An 8,723-nucleotide genomic window follows, 5' to 3' on the forward strand; every position below is an offset into this window, starting at 1 on the left:
GATCTTGTTCTCAGTGTCTCTGAGAATTGCTCTGATTATCCGTGTGACCTCTTTGCTAAGACTCTCCAGAGAGCCGTCCTCAAAACCAACACACATCTTGACATATCTCCCTCATTGATCGCAGTGTCTCCAGAAACGGCATTCAAGGAGCCAGGAACTTTTCTGCCCACACTGTCCATTGAGTTGTCCTCAAAACCAATATACATCCTGCTATATCTCCCACATGGAAAATGCCAGGAGGCAAAAGTGGGGATTATGTTTAGACTTTCTCGGAACTGCTTCAAATCAACTAGATATCTTTGTGCTGTAAATCTCCCAACAGCCAAACGCAAAAGCAGCAAACATCTCGCTGTGTGTCCCACATCCAAAGTGCCAAGAGAGTAATGTAGAGCTTGCTCTCCCTGTCTTTGAGTACAGTTTTCAGTGTCCCGGTTACCTCTTTGCTAACATTCTCTTCAGAGCTGCAGTGAAACCAGGAACCACGTGGAGAAGGCACCCACACTGAAAATGACTGGAAGGAACATTGGGGCGTCTTCTCAGTGTCTCTGATGTCGGGTTTCACTGTCCCGGGAAAGTCTCTGCTAACACCCTGCAGAGCGCAGTGCCCAATATACAGAAACGTCTTGCGGTATCTCCTACAGGGAAAGTGCCAGGAGGAATTGTGGAGCTTGGTCTCAGTGTCTCTGAGAATTGCTCTGATTATCCGTGTGACCTCTTTGCTAAGACTCTCCAGAGAGCCGTCCTCAAAACCAACACACATCTTGACATATCTCCCTCATTGATCGCAGTGTCTCCAGAAACGGCATTCAAGGAGCCAGGAACTTTTCTGCCCACACTGTCCATTGAGTTGTCCTCAAAACCAATATACATCCTGCTATATCTCCCACATGGAAAATGCCAGGAGGGAAAAGTGGGGATTATGTTTAGACTTTCTCGGAACTGCTTCAAATCAACTAGATATCTTTGTGCTGTAAATCTCCCAAAAGACAAACGCAAAAGCAGCAAACATCTCGCTGTGTGTCCCACATCCAAAGTGCCAAGAGAGTAATGTAGAGCTTGCTCTCCCTGTCTTTGAGTACAGTTTTCAGTGTCCCGGTTACCTCTTTGCTAACATTCTCTTCAGAGCTGCAGTGAAACCAGGAACCACGTGGAGAAGGCACCCACACTGAAAATGACTGGAAGGAACATTGGGGCTTCTTCTCAGTGTCTCTGATGTCAGGTTTCACTGTCCCGGGAAAGTCTCTGCTAACACCCTGCAGAGCGCAGTGCCCAATATACAGAAACGTCTTGCGGTATCTCCTACAGGGAAAGTGCCAGGAGGAATTGTGGACCTTGGTCTCAGTGTCTCTGAGAATTGCTCTGATTATCCGTGTGACCTCTTTGCTAAGACTCTCCAGAGAGCCGTCCTCAAAACCAACACACATCTTGACATATCTCCCTCATTGATCGCAGTGTCTCCAGAAACGGCATTCAAGGAGCCAGGAACTTTTCTGCCCACACTGTCCATTGAGTTGTCCTCAAAACCAATATACATCCTGCTATATCTCCCACATGGAAAATGCCAGGAGGCAAAAGTGGGGATTATGTTTAGACTTTCTCGGAACTGCTTCAAATCAACTAGATATCTTTGTGCTGTAAATCTCCCAACAGACAAACGCAAAAGCAGCAAACATCTCGCTGTGTGTCCCACATCCAAAGTGCCAAGAGAGTAATGTAGAGCTTGCTCTCCCTGTCTTTGAGTACAGTTTTCAGTGTCCCGGTTACCTCTTTGCTAACATTCTCTTCAGAGCTGCAGTGAAACCAGGAACCACGTGGAGAAGGCACCCACACTGAAAATGACTGGAAGGAACATTGGGGCTTCTTCTCAGTGTCTCTGATGTCGGGTTTCACTGTCCCGGGAAAGTCTCTGCTAACACCCTGCAGAGCGCAGTGCCCAATATACAGAAACGTCTTGCGGTATCTCCTACAGGGAAAGTGCCAGGAGGAATTGTGGAGCTTGGTCTCAGTGTCTCTGAGAATTGCTCTGATTATCCGTGTGACCTCTTTGCTAAGACTCTCCAGAGAGCCGTCCTCAAAACCAACACACATCTTGACATATCTCCCTCATTGATCGCAGTGTCTCCAGAAACGGCATTCAAGGAGCCAGGAACTTTTCTGCCCACACTGTCCATTGAGTTGTCCTCAAAACCAATATACATCCTGCTATATCTCCCACATGGAAAATGCCAGGAGGCAAAAGTGGGGATTATGTTTAGACTTTCTCGGAACTGCTTCAAATCAACTAGATATCTTTGTGCTGTAAATCTCCCAACAGCCAAACGCAAAAGCAGCAAACATCTCGCTGTGTGTCCCACATCCAAAGTGCCAAGAGAGTAATGTAGAGCTTGCTCTCCCTGTCTTTGAGTACAGTTTTCAGTGTCCCGGTTACCTCTTTGCTAACATTCTCTTCAGAGCTGCAGTGAAACCAGGAACCACGTGGAGAAGGCACCCACACTGAAAATGACTGGAAGGAACATTGGGGCGTCTTCTCAGTGTCTCTGATGTCGGGTTTCACTGTCCCGGGAAAGTCTCTGCTAACACCCTGCAGAGCGCAGTGCCCAATATACAGAAACGTCTTGCGGTATCTCCTACAGGGAAAGTGCCAAGAGGGAATTCTCGATCTTGTTCTCAGTGTCTCTGAGAATTGCTCTGATTATCCGTGTGACCTCTTTGCTAAGACTCTCCAGAGAGCCGTCCTCAAAACCAACACACATCTTGACATATCTCCCGCATTGATCGCAGTGTCTCCAGAAACGGCATTCAAGGAGCCAGGAACCTTTCTGCCCACACTGTCCATTGAGTTGTCCTCAAAACCAATATACATCCTGCTATATCTCCCACATGGAAAATGCCAGGAGGCAAAAGTGGGGATTATGTTTAGACTTTCTCGGAACTGCTTCAAATCAACTAGATATCTTTGTGCTGTAAATCTCCCAACAGCCAAAGGCAAAAGCAGCAAACATCTCGCTGTATGTCCCACATCCAAAGTGCCAAGAGAGTAATGTAGAGCTTGCTCTCCCTGTCTTTGAGTACAGTTTTCAGTGTCCCGGTTACCTCTTTGCTAACATTCTCTTCAGAGCTGCAGTGAAACCAGGAACCACGTGGAGAAGGCACCCACACTGAAAATGCCTGGAAAGAACATTGGGGCTTCTTCTCAGTGTCTCTGACATAGGGTTTCACTGTCCCGGGAAAGTCTCTGCTAACACCCTGCAGAGCGCAGTGCCCAATATACAGAAACATCTTGCGGTATCTCCTACAGGGAAAGTGCCAGGAGGAATTGTGGAGCTAGTTCTCAGTGTCTCTGAGAATTGCTCTGATTATCCGTGTGACCTCTTTGCTAAGACTCTCCAGAGAGCCGTCCTCAAAACCAACACACATCTTGACATATCTCCCGCATTGATCGCAGTGTCTCCAGAAACGGCATTCAAGGAGCCAGGAACTTTTCTGCCCACACTGTCCATTGAGTTGTCCTCAAAACCAATATACATCCTGCTATATCTCCCACATGGAAAATGCCAGGAGGCAAAAGTGGGGATTATGTTTAGACTTTCTCGGAACTGCTTCAAATCAACTAGATATCTTTGTGCTGTAAATCTCCCAACAGCCAAATGTAAAAGCAGCAAACATCTCGCTGTATGTCCCACATCCAAAGTGCCAAGAGAGTAATGTAGAGCTTGCTCTCCCTGTCTTTGAGTACAGTTTTCAGTGTCCCGGTTACCTCTTTGCTAACATTCTCTTCAGAGCTGCAGTGAAACCAGGAACCACGTGGAGAAGGCACCCACACTGAAAATGACTGGAAGGAACGTTGGGGCGTCTTCTCAGTGTCTCTGATGTCGGGTTTCACTGTCCCGGGAAAGTCTCTGCTAACACCCTGCAGAGCGCAGTGCCCAATATACAGAAACGTCTTGCGGTATCTCCTACAGGGAAAGTGCCAAGAGGGAATTCTCGATCTTGTTCTCAGTGTCTCTGAGAATTGCTCTGATTATCCGTGTGACCTCTTTGCTAAGACTCTCCAGAGAGCCGTCCTCAAAACCAACACACATCTTGACATATCTCCCGCATTGATCGCAGTGTCTCCAGAAACGGCATTCAAGGAGCCAGGAACTTTTCTGCCCACACTGTCCATTGAGTTGTCCTCAAAACCAATATACATCCTGCTATATCTCCCACATGGAAAATGCCAGGAGGCAAAAGTGGGGATTATGTTTAGACTTTCTCGGAACTGCTTCAAATCAACTAGATATCTTTGTGCTGTAAATCTCCCAACAGACAAAGGCAAAAGCAGCAAACATCTCGCTGTATGTCCCACATCCAAAGTGCCAAGAAAGTAATGTAGAGCTTGCTCTCCCTGTCTTTGAGTACAGTTTTCAGTGTCCCGGTTACCTCTTTGCTAACATTCTCTTCAGAGCTGCAGTGAAACCAGGAACCACGTGGAGAAGGCACCCACACTGAAAATGACTGGAAGGAACGTTGGGGCTTCTTCTCAGTGTCTCTGACATAGGGTTTCATCGTCCCGGGAAAGTCTCTGCTAACACCCTGCAGAGCGCAGTGCCCAATATACAGAAACATCTTGCGGTATCTCCTACAGGGAAAGTGCCAGGAGGAATTGTGGAGCTTGGTCTCAGTGTCTCTGAGAATTGCTCTGATTATCCGTGTGACCTCTTTGCTAAGACTCTCCAGAGAGCCGTCCTCAAAACCAACACACATCTTGACATATCTCCCGCATTGATCGCAGTGTCTCCAGAAACGGCATTCAAGGAGCCAGGAACTTTTCTGCCCACACTGTCCATTGAGTTGTCCTCAAAACCAATATACATCCTGCTATATCTCCCACATGGAAAATGCCAGGAGGCAAAAGTGGGGATTATGTTTAGACTTTCTCGGAACTGCTTCAAATCAACTAGATATCTTTGTGCTGTAAATCTCCCAACAGCCAAAGGCAAAAGCAGCAAACATCTCGCTGTATGTCCCACATCCAAAGTGCCAAGAGAGTAATGTAGAGCTTGCTCTCCCTGTCTTTGAGTACAGTTTTCAGTGTCCCGGTTACCTCTTTGCTAACATTCTCTTCAGAGCTGCAGTGAAACCAGGAACCACGTGGAGAAGGCACCCACACTGAAAATGACTGGAAGGAACATTGGGGCTTCTTCTCAGTGTCTCTGATGTCAGGTTTCACTGTCCCGGGAAAGTCTCTGCTAACACCCTGCAGAGCGCAGTGCCCAATATACAGAAACGTCTTGCGGTATCTCCTACAGGGAAAGTGCCAAGAGGGAATTCTCGATCTTGTTCTCAGTGTCTCTGAGAATTGCTCTGATTATCCGTGTGACCTCTTTGCTAAGACTCTCCAGAGAGCCGTCCTCAAAACCAACACACATCTTGACATATCTCCCGCATTGATCGCAGTGTCTCCAGAAACGGCATTCAAGGAGCCAGGAACTTTTCTGCCCACACTGTCCATTGAGTTGTCCTCAAAACCAATATACATCCTGCTATATCTCCCACATGGAAAATGCCAGGAGGCAAAAGTGGGGATTATGTTTAGACTTTCTCGGAACTGCTTCAAATCAACTAGATATCTTTGTGCTGTAAATCTCCCAACAGACAAAGGCAAAAGCAGCAAACATCTCGCTGTATGTCCCACATCCAAAGTGCCAAGAGAGTAATGTAGAGCTTGCTCTCCCTGTCTTTGAGTACAGTTTTCAGTGTCCCGGTTACCTCTTTGCTAACATTCTCTTCAGAGCTGCAGTGAAACCAGGAACCACGTGGAGAAGGCACCCACACTGAAAATGACTGGAAGGAACATTGGGGCTTCTTCTCAGTGTCTCTGATGTCGGGTTTCACTGTCCTGGGAAAGTCTCTGCTAACACCCTGCAGAGCGCAGTGCCCAATATACAGAAACGTCTTGCGGTATCTCCTACAGGGAAAGTGCCAGGAGGAATTGTGGAGCTTGGTCTCAGTGTCTCTGAGAATTGCTCTGATTATCCGTGTGACCTCTTTGCTAAGACTCTCCAGAGAGCCGTCCTCAAAACCAACACACATCTTGACATATCTCCCACATTGATCGCAGTGTCTCCAGAAACGGCATTCAAGGAGCCAGGAACTTTTCTGCCCACACTGTCCATTGAGTTGTCCTCAAAACCAATATACATCCTGCTATATCTCCCACATGGAAAATGCCAGGAGGCAAAAGTGGGGATTATGTTTAGACTTTCTCGGAACTGCTTCAAATCAACTAGATATCTTTGTGCTGTAAATCTCCCAACAGACAAAGGCAAAAGCAGCAAACATCTCGCTGTATGTCCCACATCCAAAGTGCCAAGAAAGTAATGTAGAGCTTGCTCTCCCTGTCTTTGAGTACAGTTTTCAGTGTCCCGGTTACCTCTTTGCTAACATTCTCTTCAGAGCTGCAGTGAAACCAGGAACCACGTGGAGAAGGCACCCACACTGAAAATGACTGGAAGGAACGTTGGGGCTTCTTCTCAGTGTCTCTGACATAGGGTTTCACCGTCCCGGGAAAGTCTCTGCTAACACCCTGCAGAGCGCAGTGCCCAATATACAGAAACATCTTGCGGTATCTCCTACAGGGAAAGTGCCAGGAGGAATTGTGGAGCTTGGTCTCAGTGTCTCTGAGAATTGCTCTGATTATCCGTGTGACCTCTTTGCTAAGACTCTCCAGAGAGCCGTCCTCAAAACCAACACACATCTTGACATATCTCCCGCATTGATCGCAGTGTCTCCAGAAACGGCATTCAAGGAGCCAGGAACTTTTCTGCCCACACTGTCCATTGAGTTGTCCTCAAAACCAATATACATCCTGCTATATCTCCCACATGGAAAATGCCAGGAGGGAAAAGTGGGGATTATGTTTAGACTTTCTCGGAACTGCTTCAAATCAACTAGATATCTTTGTGCTGTAAATCTCCCAACAGCCAAAGGCAAAAGCAGCAAACATCTCGCTGTATGTCCCACATCCAAAGTGCCAAGAGAGTAATGTAGAGCTTGCTCTCCCTGTCTTTGAGTACAGTTTTCAGTGTCCCGGTTACCTCTTTGCTAACATTCTCTTCAGAGCTGCAGTGAAACCAGGAACCACGTGGAGAAGGCACCCACACTGAAAATGACTGGAAGGAACATTGGGGCTTCTTCTCAGTGTCTCTGATGTCAGGTTTCACTGTCCCGGGAAAGTCTCTGCTAACACCCTGCAGAGCGCAGTGCCCAATATACAGAAACGTCTTGCGGTATCTCCTACAGGGAAAGTGCCAAGAGGGAATTCTCGATCTTGTTCTCAGTGTCTCTGAGAATTGCTCTGATTATCCGTGTGACCTCTTTGCTAAGACTCTCCAGAGAGCCGTCCTCAAAACCAACACACATCTTGACATATCTCCCGCATTGATCGCAGTGTCTCCAGAAACGGCATTCAAGGAGCCAGGAACTTTTCTGCCCACACTGTCCATTGAGTTGTCCTCAAAACCAATATACATCCTGCTATATCTCCCACATGGAAAATGCCAGGAGGCAAAAGTGGGGATTATGTTTAGACTTTCTCGGAACTGCTTCAAATCAACTAGATATCTTTGTGCTGTAAATCTCCCAACAGACAAACGCAAAAGCAGCAAACATCTCGCTGTATGTCCCACATCCAAAGTGCCAAGAGAGTAATGTAGAGCTTGCTCTCCCTGTCTTTGAGTACAGTTTTCAGTGTCCCGGTTACCTCTTTGCTAACATTCTCTTCAGAGCTGCAGTGAAACCAGGAACCACGTGGAGAAGGCACCCACACTGAAAATGACTGGAAGGAACATTGGGGCGTCTTCTCAGTGTCTCTGATGTCGGGTTTCACTGTCCCGGGAAAGTCTCTGCTAACACCCTGCAGAGCGCAGTGCCCAATATACAGAAACGTCTTGCGGTATCTCCTACAGGGAAAGTGCCAAGAGGGAATTCTCGATCTTGTTCTCAGTGTCTCTGAGAATTGCTCTGATTATCCGTGTGACCTCTTTGCTAAGACTCTCCAGAGAGCCGTCCTCAAAACCAACACACATCTTGACATATCTCCCGCATTGATCGCAGTGTCTCCAGAAACGGCATTCAAGGAGCCAGGAACCTTTCTGCCCACACTGTCCATTGAGTTGTCCTCAAAACCAATATACATCCTGCTATATCTCCCACATGGAAAATGCCAGGAGGCAAAAGTGGGGATTATGTTTAGACTTTCTCGGAACTGCTTCAAATCAACTAGATATCTTTGTGCTGTAAATCTCCCAACAGCCAAAGGCAAAAGCAGCAAACATCTCGCTGTATGTCCCACATCCAAAGTGCCAAGAGAGTAATGTAGAGCTTGCTCTCCCTGTCTTTGAGTACAGTTTTCAGTGTCCCGGTTACCTCTTTGCTAACATTCTCTTCAGAGCTGCAGTGAAACCAGGAACCACGTGGAGAAGGCACCCACACTGAAAATGCCTGGAAAGAACATTGGGGCTTCTTCTCAGTGTCTCTGACATAGGGTTTCACTGTCCCGGGAAAGTCTCTGCTAACACCCTGCAGAGCGCAGTGCCCAATATACAGAAACATCTTGCGGTATCTCCTACAGGGAAAGTGCCAGGAGGAATTGTGGAGCTAGTTCTCAGTGTCTCTGAGAATTGCTCTGATTATCCGTGTGACCTCTTTGCTAAGACTCTCCAGAGAGCCGTCCTCAAAAC

The sequence above is a fragment of the Larus michahellis genome, unplaced genomic scaffold (genome assembly GCF_964199755.1).
Source record: "Larus michahellis unplaced genomic scaffold, bLarMic1.1 SCAFFOLD_55, whole genome shotgun sequence".
Lineage (NCBI taxonomy): Eukaryota > Metazoa > Chordata > Aves > Charadriiformes > Laridae > Larus > Larus michahellis.